General features: G+C 45.5%; 1 protein-coding gene and 1 non-coding gene across 2 annotated transcripts in view; one reads left to right on the forward strand and one right to left on the reverse strand.

The window, feature by feature from the left end:
- KAZN (kazrin, periplakin interacting protein) overlaps window positions 1-19429 on the reverse strand; it is a 1229657-nt gene that overhangs the window by 991171 nt on the left and 219057 nt on the right. The window lies entirely within an intron of this gene.
- LOC129023290 (U6 spliceosomal RNA) lies at window positions 7979-8081 on the forward strand. The gene has a single exon (XR_008496758.1). It is a non-coding gene; the product is annotated as a U6 spliceosomal RNA (small nuclear RNA).

Below are 19429 nucleotides of genomic sequence, written 5' to 3' on the forward strand. Positions count from 1 at the left end.
ACCTGCTGTGACCCTCTGCTTTTCTGCCTCAGGCCTTTATCTGAAGCCCACCCCCTGACCCTAGCACATCCCATCTGAATTCAGCCCAGAGTGGGGAGGTGGAAGGGAGAAAATGGCCCCAAAAATAATCTTCAACCAGTGGAGACAGGAGATGGGGTGTCAATGAGCCATCACATCCTGTCCTTCTAGGGGGCATTCTACACAATTTCTGAGGGACCCCGTAGGGCTGAGCCTCATTTGTTCATAGCAGTAAGCAGTTTCATTACATATATTTAATTGAATTTCCTTCTTTCCCTGGGCTCACCTTCCGCAGTAACTACTTGTGCTCAAATCTCAATCTCAGGCTCTGTGGGTGAGTGGCAGGTGGCACCCAAATGAAGTCATCGGGAATTGATATGTTATCCAGTTTGGGCCAGTGAGAGAACAAAAACTCCCAAGAATTAGAAGGGAGCCATTGGTGTGGTGTCATGAAAAAAGAGTCTGAATTTGCCAGAGACCACCAAGCAGATCCTGAGGACAAAGCCAACTAGAAGGAAACAGAGCTGAGATGAAGCTTGGTGATATCCTTTGAGCCCTGAATCAAGCCTCACCTGAACCCTACTTTACCTGGAATCTTGAAAGTTATGTAACCCAGTAAATTCCTCTTTTAGCTCAATTAACTGAAAGTGGAGGGGATTTTTTCCATTCCACTTCCAACCAAAGGATTCTGAACTAAAGCCACTAAGAAATAAGTTTCCAACCATTAGCACTGCCTCACAGTCAATAAGGTTGCCTTGAAAAGTATTGAGCTCCCCATAATTGAAGAGATCCAAGCAGAACACAATAAAACATCTATCTAATGTGCTGGAGAAGGTTTCTCCTTCTAAACTAAGTTTGTTTTAGAGGCTTAGGAGGCAAACTACACAAATTCCAAGATCCATTTCAACTCTAACCTATCTGATTGACTAATAAAAATGAATAAATTGATTCAACACCTCTCTGGCTAAGAGGTGACCAGTGACAGTGTTTCCAACTTTGGCCTTACTCATCACACTGTAATATGGTTTGGCTATGTGTCCCCACCCAAATCTCATGTTAAATTTGTAATCCCCAGTGTTGAGGGAGGGACACAGTGGGAGGTAATTAAATCATAGGAGCAGATTTCCTCCTTGCTGTTCCTGCGATAGCGAGTGAGTTCTCACAAGATCTGGCTGTTTGAAAGTGTATAGCTCTTCCGCCTTCACTCTCTCTCTCTCCTGCTGGCCACATGAAAATGTGCTTTGCTTCTGCTTCGCCTTCTGCCATGATTGTAAGTTTCCTGAGGCCTCCCTAGAAGCAGAAACCTGTACAGCCTGCAAAACCAGGAGCCGATTAAACCTTTTTTCTTAGTCTCAGGTATGTCTTCATAGCAATGCAAAAACGGACTAATACACACTGCTTGCATAGTATTAACCAATCACATTTCATTGATTAATCATTGTTTCCCCTGCTATCTCCCTACCCTCTGACAATTTGGATCACTGATACTTATTCAAAGCTTTTCTTTTCAGAATTGCCTAAATGCTGCATTCTCTACCTGTATCAGAGGGTTGACAAGACAATCAGCACACTCAGTGTTAATATCAGGTCCCAAAAAGAGACATTCTCACTGAGGAGGAATCAGTCAACCCCAGAGGCAGCAAGAAAGATTCACAGCTTTCTGGTTACTAAAGTAATGACTACTTTTACTCAGGGAAAGACTAATTATTATTTTGATGGCAGAAGGTTCAGATATGTTATCCACAGGCTCACAGATCTCCTCCCTCCACCCCCAAAGACCTGCTCCCACAAGACTTGCTACATTAATATTTATTTTTTCAGAAACAGCATGCATTAACCAAATGAATAAGGCAGCAGGAAATAAGTGGTCTCAGAATTTTTTTTAATAATAAAAAAATCAGCTTATTAGTGGTGAAAATATACCAAGAGGCACTTGTTTCGAAGAGAGATGTTCCACCTTGCATACAGAAGGAGCTGCCTGGCATGGTTAGTGGGAACACATTACAGATGGGAGTGACGTCTCCACTGATGGCTGGATGGAGGGGTCCCCAGCCACTTTCCCTCCCCACACATTTGGAAGGAGAGACCACAATACCATGCTCAGAGCTACATAAATGAAAAAAAGAAAGATGAGAGAGGTGATAGCCCTTAACATTTTTGGCCCAAGGAAAGAAGCTTTTAATTAGAAAGTGTTAATTCACTTATGGTCAGCAGAAAGACAATAAGAGACAGACTTACTGACTGTTGTAAAATGTATTTGATTAGGGTTTCTGAATCTTATTCATTTTTTAAAATGTTCTCTCTTGTATTATGTATGCAGTTTGCTGGCTATATTTGTTCACTTCTCTCAATTATCTGCATACATAAAATGTGACAAGGGCTGCTTTTCTTTTAATTTACTTTTGTGATCAAATGAGTTTCATCCATCAGGTGGCAGAATCGTGAAATGATTTCCTTTACACAAAGACCAGTGTTTCAGTAAACTCACAAATGGATAGGAACGTGCATATAACCTCTCTCTCTCTCGCTCACTCGCTCACTCACTCTTCTCTCTCTCCCACATTCCCTGCCCTGTTTTTCGATGTGATGGCTCTCTTTTCCTGTGGGCTGCTGGGAAAATGGACAATGGACAAGTGTAACACCCATCACGAGAAGAACATGGAGAAGATGGACGAGTGCCACTGAGTGAGCCCCAACAAGATGCCTTCCCCCCAGACTCATCTGAGCTCTGCAAAGACACAGCATGGCCCCACAGATGGGCAGCCAACCAGGAGCCCATCCCTCTTGCCAATTCTCCCACTGGAAAGTGGAGGATTCAGGGGAGGAATCGGGTGGGAGGCACAGGGCAGTTTGACCTTTCACATCCCATTTAATTAGGCCTGATGCTTGAAGGAATATCCCTGAACTTGGCTGATGGATAAGAAAAAGCTGACATATTTGGGCTGGACTTTTAGGCTTGGCAGAGTGTTCACTCCATAGGGGCAGAGGGAAAGAAGAGCACAAAGCTGGGGTCCAAAGACCAAAAGTGTGTCTGGCTTCTGTATTATCTGGCCTCCAACTAAACATTCCCTTTCATGCCTTCCTCTCTAGGCACAAAGACCCATTCAACTGTGAAGCAACTTCAATGAATTCAACTCCACAGATAGGGTACCATGTGACTCCCTATGTGCTGGACTCTGCTCTGAGCAGTGGGTTACCAAGATAAACAAAGAAAAATCAGTGCCTTTTAGGAAGCCTTGGTTCAGCAAGGGAAGTGGGTCCGTAAATAAATAATTAGAGAGCAAATGCATCTGCTTTATTACCTGCTAGTCTTATGTTAAAATTCCCTTAAAGATGGAATGGCTTCTGTTTAGGCAATTCATGTCTGTCAAAAATTGTACTTCTAGCACCAGGGCTTTATGAACCAAATTAATGATCAGATGGGTTGAAGGGTTGAAGATGAAAATGGAGATTTCCTGATGCTATGGTTAATGTGTGACATCTATTCTGGGGTGTCTTCCAGTCTCAGCTCTCCAAAGACAAAAAGACAATAAAAAGCGAGGATGCCTGTTATGGGCTAGAATATGTCCCTCCTCACCCCCCAAATTCATATGTTCAAGTCCTAACCCCCAGTATCTCATGTGACTAGATTTGGAGATAGGGGCTTTCAAGAGAAAATTAAGGTAAAATGAGGCTGTTTGGGTGATCCCTAATCCAATATGATTGGCGTACTTATGAGAAGAGGAAATTTGGGCACACAAAGAGACCACAGGGGTACACAGAGGAACAGCCATGTGAAGAGGCAGCAGGAAGGCCACCACCTGCAAGCCGAGGAGAGAGACCACAGGAGCAACCACTGCCCTGCAAGTGTCTTGATCTTGGACTTCCAGCCCCCAGAACTGGGAGAAAATAAATGTTGATGGTTTGAGCCACCCAGTCCATAGGATCACTATGCAGTCCTAGCAAACTAACACAGCATGACTCACTGAGCAGATCTCCCCACTTGGCTGCCCATGGAGAGGCCTTCATGCCAGCCTCAGGCACCAGCACCCCTTGGTAGCATTGTGCACCAAAGCACAAAGATGGTGCAGTACCACCTTATCCCCTGAGAAACTGCTTTGCCCCCAGGCACACAAAAAGGGATCTCCTGGCCTCCTGCTGTTCACAGACTGAGCACGGAGCTCACCACCCCACTGGCTCACTTCACTGAGCTCTGCCTAACCTTGCACTTTTCTACTCCAATCCCACTCAGCCTCCTGGGACCTTCAGATCTGATATTCGGCATCGTCTTGTAAACTCGGACTCTGGATCCCTCTTGCCCTCAAATCCCATTCAGTGTTGCCAGGACCACCTGGTCCTCCCAGCATCATGAGTGGACCCGGGGACCTCACAACATTCCCACACTTCCTCAAATCTCTCTTCACTCCAGACAGAACAACCCCACGAGCCAAGTGCCCAAGTCTCCTCTCTGCCAGGGTGTCCCTAGCACCGACTCAAAGCACCAACTCAAAGCCTGGCACACAGTGTGGGCTTCATATACCTCTGGTGACCAAATTTGCAGACTGGATACATACACAAAGAACAGCCTTTCTCTCATAACCCCATGCATTCTTTCAAAGCAAGACTCCTGAATCAAGTGAAAGCATTTTAGATTTATTTAGAGTGTTATCTCTTATCAAGGATGACGGGGGAAGGTTAGAGGACCCCGGAGCACTTCTGAGCACATACAGATATAGAGAAAGGCAGAGCCACTGCTAATTTCCCAAGTGGGAAGTACCCTGTCCCCACTAGCGTCAGATTTCCTGGACTCCTGGCTTTACCACGGCTCCAGTGTTATGTGAACCTTTATTTTTTATTGCACAGAACACACACTCAGACCAAAAAAAAAAAAAAACAGTAAAGGAGTATGCTTTTTCTCAGCTATTGGAAAACATATATAGGCTTCATGGATCCTACATTACCTCTAAAATTGTTTTCAGATCTGGCATGTCCTATGTTAAATCGCTTCCTCATTTTTCTTTTTATGTGCAGCCTTCACTGTGAAATAGTTTTTGCGTCTGGACAATGAAATTGAACTTGCCTAAAGGGCAAGGAACAACGTATAATCATAAATTGAAAACTTTTCAGTTGGAAAGAAGTCACTGGAGGCAAACAGATGGTGGGAAACTTTTGTTTTGTTTTGTTTGAGACGGAGTCGCATTCTGTCACCCAGGCTGGGGTGCAGTGATGTGAGCTTGGCTCACTTCAACCTCCACCTCCCGGGTTCAAGCAATTCTCCTGCCTCAGCCTCCTGAGTAGCTGGAATCACAGGCACCTACCATCATGCCTAGCTAATTTTTGTATTTTTAGTAGAGACGGGTTTTCACCATGTTGGCCAGGCTTGTCTTGAACTCCTGATCTCAAAGGATCCACCCACCTTGGCCTCCCAAAGTGCTGGGATTACAGGCGTGACCCACCGCACCTGGCCAATGGTGGGAGACTTTTAAGATTTAGGTAGTTACATCATCATTTTCCAAGACCCAGCATGAGCAGTCCAAGGAGGAACATCAGATCCGGAGTCAGAAGACCCAAGGTTGATTGACAACCCCACCCCTTCAAAGCTGTATGATGTTGGGGAAATCACTTCACCTCTCTGATTGTCCTTATTTTTTTGTTGTTGTTTTTATTATTATCATACTTTTGCATTTGTAAAATAAAGGTGATATTTATGCCATGTCTGTCATTAGGTCATTGTAAAATTCAAATGAGACCCTTGCTAAAATGCACCACTCTGTACAAGTAAAGGAAACATATCAGGAAAGAACATCTGAAGCTTGGGTTTAGATTCCTGCTCTGCCAGTGAATACTTCTGTGTCTGTGGGCCTGAGGTATCACTTTCTCCTTTTACGCTTCCGTTTCTTCATCTTAAAATGTAATAAATAAATTAAGCATCTTGGCAGGGGGTGGAGGGGCAGGCTTCTGCCTTTATGATACATGGAATAGAGATGTGAGGCCTTTTCCTGTTAGAATTCTAGAGGAGGAAACTTCTATCTTTGGCTGCTTCCCCTAGGGAAACCCACAATGAGAGAAAGGTGTTTGTGCCTCACGTGACTGAAAGTCCTGCCTGTTTCAGTTGCAACCGTGTCCTAAGGAATCCCAGCTTCACTTTGCTCCACCACAAACACAATCCACATAAGTAGTGAGAAAAATCTGCTACATATATAAACCAGATCATGTCACTGGCTAGTCTGAAACCCTCAGTGCTTAATACACCTCCCACTTACAACAAACCCTAAATTCCTTACTAGGGCCTCTAAGGCCAGGTAAGACCTGCCCGCAACCCCCACCCCCCACCCCACCCCGCACCACACTCCACTGGCCTTACTGACCGAGGCTGCAGTTATACCTGCATTCCCATGGTTCCTCAATCCAGCCCTGATCTTTGTCGCCTGAATCTAATGGTTCCGCAAATCTGCCCTGATCCTTGCTGCCTGAGGGTAATGGTTCCTGCAACCTGCCCTGACCTTTGTTGCCTGAGGGTAATGTTTCTTCCATGGATGCTTTTTTCCCCTGCATGCCTTTCCTGGGGCTGCTGTAAGAAGTCACCCCAAATTGGGTGACTTAACAGACGTTTACTATCTTCCAGTTCTGAAGGCTGGAGTTGAAAACTAAGGTGTCAGCAGGGCCCCGCTCCCCCAAAAGGCTCCAGGGAACCATGGTCCCTTGACCCTCCCAGCTGCTGGTGGCTTTGGTTTTCCTTGTGGCAGAGTCCCCAGCTGTCTGCCTCTGTCTTCACATTGCCTTCTCTTCTGTATCTCTGTCTTCCCCTCTCTGTTTCCACTTGTCACTGGACTTAAGCCCACCTGGATGATCCAGGGTGATTTCACCTTGTGACCCTTTTAATTACCTCTGCAAAGATCCTTTTTCCAATCAAGGTCACCATCACAGTTCCCTGGGAATGTTTGGCTAGGACATGGACATATCTTTCTGGGGGCCACCATTGACCCCCAAGCCCCATTGCCACACATTTTTGCTAGGTCAGAAAAGACATTTTTGATAGTCATGATCAGGACAGGGGCAGGGGGAGGATGGTGCTTCTGACATCCAGTGGGTAGAGGCCAGAGAAGCTGCCAAACATCCCACAGAGCAGAGGATGCCCCTCCACAAGAGAGGATTATCCAGCCCCAAATGTCAATAGTGCTGAGATGGAGAAGACCTGCCTTCCAGTTTTGGCACCTGCTGTTCCCTCTTCCTGGGAGACTAGTCTCACATACCTGCGGATGATCCGATCTTGCTACTGAGGCCTCACCACAGCCACTCCATTACCCTATCCACTCGCTACTGCAATCTGTGTTTCATTTCCCTCAGAGCCGCGTCTCAATGGGAAGCCTTTATTGATTCACTTACTTGTTTGCTGTGTCTCCCTCTCTCCCCTCCCCAGTGCTGCCCCCGACAGGAGACTGACCACAAGCTCGTGTGAAAGCTGGATTTTGTCTCTTTCCGAACCACATTTCCATGCCAAGAGCAGAGCAGGTGCTCTGTGCACACTTTCTGAATGGAAGAATGAATGAATGAACAAGTGAGTATCCCGCAAGAGGTCGGGCCTCAGAGGCACCGTCCACACCAAACATTGCCAGCACCCTTGAGAGGACTGATGGGACTTCAGGAACTGAGAAAGGCCATCAGTGAATAAACCAAGATGTCCTTTTCCAGAGAGCTTAAGCAATAAATAAGAAAAGATCTTTCCTTCTTCTTCTCTGTGAGTTTAAATCAAAATGTGGGTTTCACCATTGTCTATTCTGTGCCGAGGATGGTGATAACTGATGTGATATTAACAATGAAGCTGAATGCAAGATCCCTGACTTTAACAAGCCTGGATTATGGTTAAGATGAGACTGAACCCAGATAAAACAGTGTCTGATTAGGTGCCAGGTTGCATGAGGCTAGAGAGAGCCACTGGCTAGGCAGGGACGGGTGGCGTGGTGAAGCCGTCATCACAGGGGCTAGCTTCGGCAGCACATATTAAAATGAGAATGGTACAGAGAAGACTAGCACAGCCCCTGTGTAAGAATGTCACACCAATTCGTGAAGCCTCCCATGTTTTGTTCAGTCTTCAGAAGGTCATTTTACCTTAGTGAACCTGCTCCAAGGAAACAGTGTGAGGCATAGCAAAACAGGTGGCACCAAATGTTGAAATTGTGATTTTGCACTACAAAAATATTCACATAAGGTGATTTGTGTTATAAGAAAGGAACAGAGTTACATGTGAAGTGCATCTTGGAAATGGGGGGAAAGTCATAGAAAGGTAGACCCTTGCCTGGGTCGGAATGAATGGGGAGGGCTCCTCTGAGGGGCCAGCCACACATTGGTCATCACTGAGAGATGAAGGGAGAAGCCTGGGCCACTTGGGAGCTGGTGAAGAAAAGGCCCCAAAATAGGGTGCCAGCATGAATGGGTTTAGGTTGGATTCTATCACTTTCTGTCCTTGACCACTGAGACCAGGGGTGTGTATTTGACCCATAGATAACACAGGCCCACCAGGGGCTTTCAGTAAGGGAGGGCACCTCAGAAGTCATTTGGGAAGATTGATCTCAGAGAAATAGAATAGCCAGGAAGAAGGAGAACTTGAAGGGAGGCCGCATTCCCATTTGCGGGTGATTGCGGCCATCCAGGCATGAAATGGTTGACTGTATTGGAATTGCCTATTTATTTCATAAGGAGAAGCAGAAACCTCCTTCACCTTTCCATCCTTGCCTCTCCTGTTGCCTCTCCTCTTCTCTGTATTTGGAATTTTCGCTTAAAAATTCATTTGACTACACACCTGCTCTGGGTGATTCTCTTCTCTGCAACAAAGCACTCATTTCCAATGAGGAAAACTGGAGTCACAGAGATGCTAGGAGGGAATGGTCCTGCAGAAGATGCAGCAGAAGGTACATACACATCAAAAAGGCTGACAGCTGTTGGAGACAACCATCTCCCTGAAGCCTCAACATCCACATTGCTTGACTTGGTTAAAATCTGTGACCTCGACACAGCATGAATGCAGCTTAAAAAAAAAGTCGTGCCTCTGTGTGTTTCATTTTGTGTACTCAAAACCAGGTAGAATGCAGAAAAGTGGAGCTTCGGCCTCTGCAGGAAAATGGCAACGAAAACACAACCATGGAATTGTCCCAGCAGGAAGAGACTCTGGCTGCCCAAGTAATGACATCAAGATATTGGTGGAAATTCCAGACAACAGCTGGTTTGATCTATTATTTACATTCCCACGTAATTTTTACATCTTTTCTGGATTTTAAAATTATCTCTGCCAACTACCCATTCCTCTGCTTTGCTATCAAATGTCACCTTGCTTACCAAGTTACTCCTTACAAAGTAGGGAAAACAAGTATGTCACAGAGCAGTAGCCACAAACAAAAAACAAACAATAGCAAAAACCAAGGTAGGTGTTTTAATCTAGTAGAACATAATACAGGTACATTTTTATCCAAAAACAAGGACAACATCATGCCTTAGATCTTAAGGCATGATGTTGTAGAAATCTACAGCAAATGGAAGGAATGTATTTACAGATAAGCCTTCAGAAGAACAATCTGTTTCAATGCTCACAGCCTAAAAGCAATAGACTACATGGGTGATGAAAATGATCTGGTAGGTGCAATTAGCTACTTCATAACCAGGAGGCAATTGCTTCTACTGTGGCTTAATAATAACAGAATATTCTCCTACTGTAACAGAATAGAGAACATCAGCTCATCAACTATGTGAGCTGGGTCAGGTGAACAACTATCTCATTGAATCTCAGTTTCCCTAGTGATCACATGGGAGTGGAATCTCAGAGGATTGTGATGGGAATGAAATGGGATGACTCACATAGGAACTCTCTGTCAAAAAGCAGTGTGCTCATTCAAGGAGGCACTTCTGGATAAAAGAGATCCAAAAGTGGCTCCAGGCAGAAGAGGTTATTGATTCCTTGGCCACAGGAGTGAAGTTCAAAGAAGAACTGGGTTTTATTGAATTACTCAAGTTTTGCTCAAACACTTCACAGTTATCTCTGATGCCTCACTTTCTGCTGCACATCTAAAATCATTACAAATTCTTTTATTTCTTCTTTAAAACATATTCAGAATCTGACCACCTCTTACCCCTGCCACTGCTGGCACCCAGCTTTCATCATCTCTCACCTGGGTCTCCCTGTGCCAGCACTTCCCATCTACACCCATTGACAGTTGGCTCTTTCACAGCCACTGCCAGATAGTGTCTCTCCTTTGCTCAGAATCCTGCAGGGGCCAGTCTTTTCTGAGATCTGGAATTACTTCTCTAGCCTCGTCTACTGTGTTCTACACATTCTGTTCCAACCCCGCTGGCTTCCCTGTTGCTCCTTGAGCACACCAGGCACCTTCTGCCTCTGGGCCTTGCACTGGCTATTTCCTGCATCTGGAATGTTCTTTCCTCAGATATTCCTGTAAATAACTCCCTTGCCTCTTCCAAGTCATCTTCTCAAAGAGGCTCATTCTCACCTCCCTATTGAAAACTGGAACCCTCTACCCTGATCTCCCTTAGCTTGTGTGTTAGTTCTTTTTCACAGAACTTATCACCTTCTGACATTACTTGCTATTTTTATTCTTTATTTTCTATCTTTTCACACACATACATAAGCATTTGAGTGCTCACATCATGAGGGAGTGATCTTTGAGCATCTTATTCATAGATGTATTCCATAGTGGACCCATAGTAGGTCCTCAATAAATATTCTTGACTTTTAAAAAGTGTTTATTAGGCATAGTGATTAAAAGCTTGGATTCGTGATCCAGATTGCTTGCATTTGAATCTGGGCTCTTCCAATTCCTAACTGTATAATTGTGGATACTTTACATAATTTCTCTGTGCCTGATTTTCCTTCTGTAAAATGAACCCCCCCACCCCGACCCTATTGAAGTAATTCTTGTGGAATTATTGCTCCTTGCACTTCAGGTTGGTATATGGTAAACCAGAATACGGGGCTTCATTCACCATAGTGATGAGTTAGTTGACCAACAGAAGAGGTTTCTAAGGAAAGGTTTGCATACCACACCTTTCCCTGGTTAACCATTTTCTAAATGCCTGCTAATAAAACTATACTCATATATGACAAGCTATATCAATTAAAATTCCTTGATGAAGCAACATGGGTGAGCTAACTCAAATATCCATGGTACGCACAGCTTGACTTGTGGGTTTCTCCCTCTCCTTCTCTTGCCTCCGCTTCCCCTGGGTTGGGCAATATCCTCAGTCAGCTCTTGCCTCATGGTGCCAAGATGGCTGCCACAGCTCCAGACTAGACATCATCATAGGCTGTGGACTAGTAGAAGAGCACAGAGCTCCTTTGCCAGACTGCCCATCTGGGTCTCTTGCTCTGTTCTCTTTGGCTCCTATGCCCATCCTTGACTCAATCACTATAGTAAAAAAATACGATGCTCTGATTAGCTAAAACGTACATCAAATGCTCCCTAAGTCAAAGGTGAAGTCCCTCCCAGGACACATAGACAGGGGGTAGGAGAAAGCAAGGTCAGACACAGTTAGCAGCAGAAGGATGCATGGGTACCAGAAGCCAGAGATAGCACATATCCACTGTCCTGAGAACACTGCCAATACCCTCCAAAGATTATCTTCCCTCCCTACCTCCTTTAGGTTTCACAATCCACTGAAGCATCCTTCTATAAGAATTCAAAGTCAGTTATATTTGGACCAGGTGCCTCTGGGCCCAGTGAAGGAAGATGGGAGTCTACCATCTACTGATGTTAAACTTAACTTTGAGGTAAGATGAAACCCAAACCCTTGTAATAAAACTATATATGTGATATGGTTTGGATCTGTGTCCCCACCCAAATCTCATGTTCAATTGTAGTCCCCAGTGTTGGAGGTGGGGCCTGGTGGGAGGTGATTTGATCGTGGGGGTGGTTTCTCATGAATGGTTTAGCACCATCCCCTTGGTGCTGTTCTCATGATAGTGAATGAGTTCTCACAAGACCTGGTTGTTTAAAAGAATGCACGGCACCTCCCCCATCTCTCTCTTGCTCCTTCTCTGCCCATGTGAGATGCCGTTCCTCTTTGCCTTCTTCTATGATTATAAGTTTCCTGAGGCCTCCCCAGAAGCCAAGCAGATGCCAGCATCATGCTTCCTGTACAGCCTGCAGAACCATGAGCCAATTAAACCTCTTTTCTATGTAAATTACCCAGTGTCAGGTATTTTTTTTATAGCAATGCAAGAACGGATTAATACAATATACACAGGAAAACCACATGTCCTTATGATCTGTCTCCTGTACTTCGTAGTCTAGCAGAGTGTGAACAAGGTAGTTACCCCATCTGTGCCTCAGTTTCCTCATATCTGAAATGGGCATCCTACTTTTTCACACCAAATAGGGCTGCTGTGAAGATTAAATTGGATCATACACATAAAGCCCTTAGAACAGTGCCTGGCACATGGCAAAGACCTGCTAAATGTTAACAATTATTATTGTCCCTGTTATTATTAGCAAGGGACCAGTAAACCAACTTAGTACAGTACTAAGCCTTGTGACACGAGACAGATGTGCACAGTGTTATTTGGCCTGAGAGTCCTTTATAACTTCGCAAGAGGAATGTTTTCCTTGAGTGTCAGCTACTGAGACATTTATAGACAGACTTTTCAGCATGTCCCACACTGGGTTGGACTCTCCCTAGCTAAAGAGTTAATCCATCTAATCAGTAAATTCCTCTAGCCCTTGTCTGTTACTAGCTAATAAAAAGACGGCTGAGTTTATGGTGGTCTAAGATGAGCCAAGTGGAAGATGGGAAAAGATTCATCCCTGAGGGCAAATGGGCTGGAGACACTAGAGGAGTTCTAACATTTGCTCCAATTGTGGTAACCCTGAAGACAAAAAGATGGCACAGACACACCTGAGCAGCTGCAAACCCTTGCTGCCCCTTAGCATCCAACAGTGAACTGTCTGAGCAGGAAAAATAATTGCCCTAACACAATTGACTTAAGTCTCTTATCTGCCCAGAGCTTCTGGGCTGAGCTTATGAGTCCTGATAAAAGTCTAGGGATGGGAAGGAAATGCTCTCTGCCTCTCCAGTAAGGAAAAATCTGCCTGCTCCCCTACAGACCCATGGGCTTCCTGGTCTTCTCATCATGAAAACCCACAGATAACATGCAGGAAAGAAGATTTTTTTAGAAAGGGGTTAGAGCTGAATGTTTTTCATTGGTGACTCATCTTACCTAGTGTTTGTCTCTGAAAAAGATTCAGAATCCTGGCTTTAGCAAATGGTTTTTTTTGTTTGTTTGTTTGTTTTTTTTGACAATGACAGGCTTTCTAAGGCTACCCAGCCAGGGCTACCTCTCTGGATATCCTGGCAAATCTGGAACCAACTGTTTTCCTGACAACCTGGTGAGAGAAGCCAGGAAAAAAATCTGTCGCATTCTTTTAAAACCCTTGGCAGTTTTGAGTCAAATTACAGCTCAGATGTTTGGTCAGCAGACAACCCAATTCCAGTAAGACATTCCCAGCTCTATCCCTAATTAGTGTTACAATCCACCATGATCCAATTGGTCCTTCTGGCACCCAGTCTTCCCATCTGTAAAACAGGAAGATTCAACCAGATGAATTCTGAGATCTCCGTGGTGAACAGCCTCGTGATGTTCTGTTTCAAAGAAAGGGTTTGTATCTGTGGTCAGCATGTAAGGCAAAAATTACCCCATTACATGGTTTCCATTGCCTATACAGTGCCCTGGCCTTGGGTTTTTTCAGGAATGTACATTAAATTTTATACACTCCAAAATTTGAGACTCACTGAGCAAGACAAAGAACGAAGTAAAAGAGATGGATGCAGGCTGGCACCCAGGCCTTCGAACTATCTTATCTTGAAAATAACTATCAAATCCCTGATGATGAAAAGGGGATGGGGGAAGAATGAATAACATGTTCCTGCTTGATGGTAGGGTTTGATCTATTTTGTTTTAAAAACCCTCTGGAGCCTTGGCCCCTACTGATAGATTTGTTTCTCTCTAAAAGGATTAAATAACATTTTATGTGTGAATAAAGTATTTAGCACAGAATCCAGAACCTGGTAGGTAGGAATACATGTTGAATTTGAATCTAAATCTTACCTTTTCACCATTCTTTGAGACACTGCAAAGGAGAATGTGGTCACCTGTGAGCTGTCCTCCAAAGCTGGGTTTTCCCATAGTGACCCCACCATACAGCTGCCCTATGCAACGCCCAGGTCTCAAGCCCCTGGACCCTGGGATTAGGTTCTAGGGGCAGCAGAAGAGTGAGCAGTGCAACTGCAGCTGAGCTCACATGTGGGAAACCTTTCTGTAAATAGCAAAGGGTGCTCATCAATGATGAATCATTAACACCATCCACCTGACCAATGAAATCAGACTGGGCCTTCTCATTTGGGTAGTTCATGAGCTAACATTTCAGTCCTCACCATGAGCCAGGCAGTGGTCAGTGATTTACCTGCAACAAGAACCCCTTACAGTGTGAGGCACACACCATCATCATCACCAGTCTTACTTGCCAGGGGAGGATATAGAAGATCAGAGAGGCTAAGTGACGTGGCCAGGTTCACCTCATCTCTAACTGGCAGATCTGGGATTCAGATCTGGGTTATGCCTATCTTTAGAAGGGGCCCATCTTTCCTCTTACCTCCCCACCCCCTGATTTCAGACCTGCTGACCCAAACCCCAGTGTGATGGTATTTGGAGGTGGGGCCTTTGGGAGGTGTATTAGTCCATTTTCATGCTGCTGATAAAGACACACTTGAGACCAGGAAAAAAAAGAGGTTTTAATGAACTTACACTTCAGTGTAGCTGGGTAGGCCTCACAATCATGGTGGAAGGTGAAAGGCACGTCTCACATAGCAGCAGTCAAGAGAAGAAGCTTGCACAGGGAAATTCCCCTTTCTAAAAATCATCAGTTCCCATGAGACTTATTCACTATCACAAGAAGAGCACAGGAAAGACCTGCCCCCATGATTCAATTACCTCCCACCGGATCCTTCCCACAATACATGAGAATTCAAGATGAGATTTGGATGGGGACACAGCCAAACCATATCATTCCACCTTGGCCCCTCCCAAATCTCATGTCCTCACATATCAAAACCAATCATGCCTTCCCAACAGTTCCCCAATGTCTTAACTCATTTCAAGCATTAACTAAAAAATCCACAGTCCGAAGTCTCATCCCAGACAAGGCAAGTCTCTTGCACCTATGAGTCCGTAAAATCAAAAGCAAGTTAGTTACTTCCTAGAGACAATCCAAGCATTGGGTAAATACAGCCATTACAAATGGGAGAAAATGGCCAGAACAAAGGGGCTACAGGCTCCATGCAAGTCCAAAATCCAGCAGGGCAGTCAAATCTGAAAATTCCAAAATGATCTCCTTTGACTCCATGTATCATATCCAGGTTACACTGATGAAAGAGGTAGGTTCTTATGGTCTTGGGCAGCTACATCCCTGTTGCTTTGCAGGGTACAGCCTCCCTCCTGGCTGCTTTCAGAGGCTGGCATTGAGTGTCTGCAGCTTCTCCAGGCACATGGTGGGAGCTGTCGGTGGATCTACCATTCTGGGGTCTGGAGGACAGTGGCCCTCTTCTCACAGCTCCACTAGGCAGTGTCCCAGTAGGGACTCCATGTGGGGGCTCTGACCCCACATTTCCCTTCTGCACTGCCCTAGCAGAGGCTCTCCATGAAAACCCTGCCCCTGCAGCAAACTTCTGCCTGGACATCCAGGTGTTTCCATACATCCTCTGAAATCTAGGCAGAGGTTCCCAAACCTCAACTCTTGACTTCTGTGCACTGGCAGGCTCAACATCACATGGAAGCTGCCATGACTTGAGGCTTGCACCCTCTGAAGCCAAGACCCAAGCTCTACATTGGCCCCTGTCAGCCACGGCTGGAGCAGCTGGGATGGAGAATGCCAGATCTCTAGGCTGCACACAGCATGGGGACCCTGGGCCTGTCCCACAAAACCACTTTTTTCTCCTAGGCCTCTGGGCCTGTGATGGGAGAGACTGCCGTGAAGACCTCTGACATGCCCTGGAGACAATTTCCCCATTGTCTCAGGGATTAACAATTGGTTCCTTGTCACTTATGCAAATTTCTTCAGTCAGCTTGGATTTCTCCTCAGAAAATGGGATTTCCTTTTCTATTGCATTGTCAGGATGCAAATTTTTCGAACTTTTATGCTCTGCTTCCCTTATAAAACTGAATGGCTTTAACAGCACTCAAGTCACATCTTGAATACTTTGCTGCTTAGAAATTTATTCTGCCGGATACCCTAAGTCATTTCTCTCAAGTTCAAAGTTCCACAAATCTCTAGGGCAAGGGCAAAATGCTGCCAGGCTCTTTGCTAAAACATAACAAGAGTCACCTTTGCTCCAGTTCCCAACAAGGTCCCTATTTCCATCTGAGACCACCTCAGCCTGGACTTTATTGTCCGTATCGCTATCAGCATTTTGGGCAAAGCCATTCAACAAGTCTTTGGGAAGTTCCAAATTTTCCACATTTTCCTGTCTTCTTCTGAGCCCTCCAAATTGTTCCAACCACTGCCTGTTACTCAATTCCAAAGTTGCTTCCGCATTTTCGGGTATTTTTTCAGTGGCATTCCACTCCATTGGTACCAATTTACTATATTAATCTGTTTTCATGCTGCTGATAAAGACATGCTCAAGACTGGGAAGTAAAAGAGGTTTTAATGGACTTACAGTTCCACATGGCTGAGGAGGCCTCACAATCATGGTGGAAGGTAAAATGCACATCTCACATAGCAGCAAAGAGAAGAAGCTTGTGCAGGGAAAGTTCCCTTTTTAAAACCATTAGATCTCATAAGACTTATTCACTATCATGAGAACAGCATAGGAAAGACCTGCCCCCATGATTCAATTACCTCCCACTGGGTCCCTCCCACAACAGGTGGGAATTCAAGATGAGATTTGGGTGGGGGCATAGCCAAACCATATCAGGAGGTAATTAGGGTTAGATGAGGTCACAAGGGTAAGTTCTTCATGATGTGATTCGTGGCTGTATAAGAAGTGAGAGACATTGTTGTATCTCTGCCATGTGAGGACACAGTGAGAAGGTAGCTGTCTGCAAGTCAGGAAGAGAGCCCTCACCAGGAAGTGAATCTGCAGCTACCTTGCTCTTGGACTTCCAGCCTCCAGCACGGTGGAAGATCAATGTTTGCTCTTTAACCCACTCAGTCTGTGGGACTTTGTTATGGCAGCCTGAGCTGACTAAGGCAGACACCAACAGAGCCAGCACAGGAGCAGTGGCTAAGAGTGTGGGGTTTGTACACAATAGACCTGGGTCAGAGACTTAGCACCTCCAAACACTAAGCAAGTGAACCGATTTACCCTCTCTGGGAAAATGTACCCTTTGTGGTTGTAGTTGTGTCATTTATAAATGGGAATGGTAACAGCACCTGCCTTATGGAATCATTGTGGGGATGGAGTTAGAGGGTTCAGCATTTCTAGTATGCAGCAAGCTTGCAATGAATATTAGATTAGAAAATATACTGACACTGTGTCTAGAATGACACTGTGTCATCACTTTTACAGATCAAGGTATTGAAAGTTTCCATCTAATCAGTTTTCCAACCTGATATGTGAAAAGAGAAATCTATCAAACCATTATCATTGTTAATGGTGAATGGGGGAATGCAGAAGGAAGGGAGGAAGAAGGAAGGGCTTTTCGAATACAGAGTGATACGTGGGGCAGTCGGCCTGGATATGGAAGATATGGGGGGCATCGAGGGTGGGGTGGGCAAAGAGAAGACACAATCTGGATGCCTGGAATAGGGGGCCCAAGAGAGTTCCAGGCTGGAGAGCAGAGTGTGGCTTCAAACACCTAAACCACTTCCTTCCTGATTCTGCAAATCGCCAGAGCCACATCCTGCCTCCCCAGGGATCCCCAGGGTTAAAAGAGAGCCATGGGGAGCATCAAAGTCCTGCCTCAAAAGTGCGCTGATCCCCCCAATGCCGGCCCCCCAAGCAGCAGCTGAAACATGACATATTCGGTCACCCACATGCACTTGTCTGTGTAGCCTGAAAATAATGGGGCCGTCTAGCTGCTGTGGCCCTGAAGAACCAGGCACTGAATCGGTCCAGGGATGCTTCTCATGCAGCTCTGCCACCGCCATGGCTGGCCTGGGGCTCAGCGTTTCTAAAAGGCTGACTGCACCTCTTAAAAGCTGCACTGCAAGGCCTTGGAGGACTCATTGAGCTGTGAGAGAAGAGTGCCCTCCCCTGGACGTTTGCTGCCAGTTTGTGGCCTCCACCAAAACCAACACTGAGCTTTTCCCTTCCTACCCGAACAAGGGGGCAGACTCCGGGCAAACGCCCCTTAATTTCAGACGGCCACACACAGGTCACTGGCCAGTAGACGCCCCACTGGCGTCTTTCTTCTATTGTTGTTCAAGAGTTTCCACCACGCAAAGCCCTTGGCATAAATAATGTCATTGAGTCTTCATGCAAATCCTCATAGAACAGGACAAGAAACTGAGTTCAGGAAGGCTCAATGGTTTTCCAAGGTCATGGAGCTTGGACAGAGCTCAGACACCCCAGCACCGTGGCCAGGAAGGAGCTTATACTCTGCAGTCAGAACACTTGGGTGCTTGTCCAGCTCTTTCATTTCTTAGCTGTGCAATTTGGGGAAAGTGACTCAAGACCTCTCTAAGTGTCAGTTTCCTTTTCTGTAAAACAGGATAATCAACTCAAACATGGAAATTCTCGGAAAAATACCAAGCACGTGGGAAGGACGTAATAAATGACGTCTCCAGTCACCTTCCCTCTCTGTCAGACCTCAGGGCTTGGGCTAATTGTGCGCCTGCATTTTTTTGGGGAAAGTGCTTTATTTGTCACTACCTGTGTTAAGACAGAATTTGGAAAACTCAGCTGAGAATGTGGTGTGACACTGGCTCTTACCGCCCAGTCATCCTTTCGCCGCACATCAGAAAGTTGGCAGGGTATTTGCCACTGAACATCTCTGTTCTCTGCCAGCCCCAACTCCCTAAAAGACAGGGATTGTATGGCTTTTATGCCAGAGAAAGAATCAAGAAATGAGTGACTTTACTGCTGTCACCTGACTTGCCCAGCCTTGAAAGTGCATGGGGATCCCCAGGGCTGAGGAAGGGGTGAGCAGGAAGGAAGGAGCACCTCCTAGAGACAAATGTACACTGTAGAAATAAACAAGAAGACTTTGGAGGGTGCACATTGAAAAAGTGAAGAAACTCCTCATCTCTAATGAGCAGGGGAATGATGTGTCACTTTAGACACTTGGGCAAAGTCTTTGCCCATCAAAGCCAGGGATGCAGTTAGTGACAGGCAAGACTGCCTTTCTTCCGCACAGCACTTTGAACTCTGCTGGGGTGAACAGTTATCTAGAGCTTTCTATGTGCCAGGCACAGGGCTGGAGGCTGGGATGCAG

The sequence above is a fragment of the Pongo pygmaeus genome, chromosome 1, assembly GCF_028885625.2.
Source record: "Pongo pygmaeus isolate AG05252 chromosome 1, NHGRI_mPonPyg2-v2.0_pri, whole genome shotgun sequence".
NCBI lineage: Eukaryota > Metazoa > Chordata > Mammalia > Primates > Hominidae > Pongo > Pongo pygmaeus.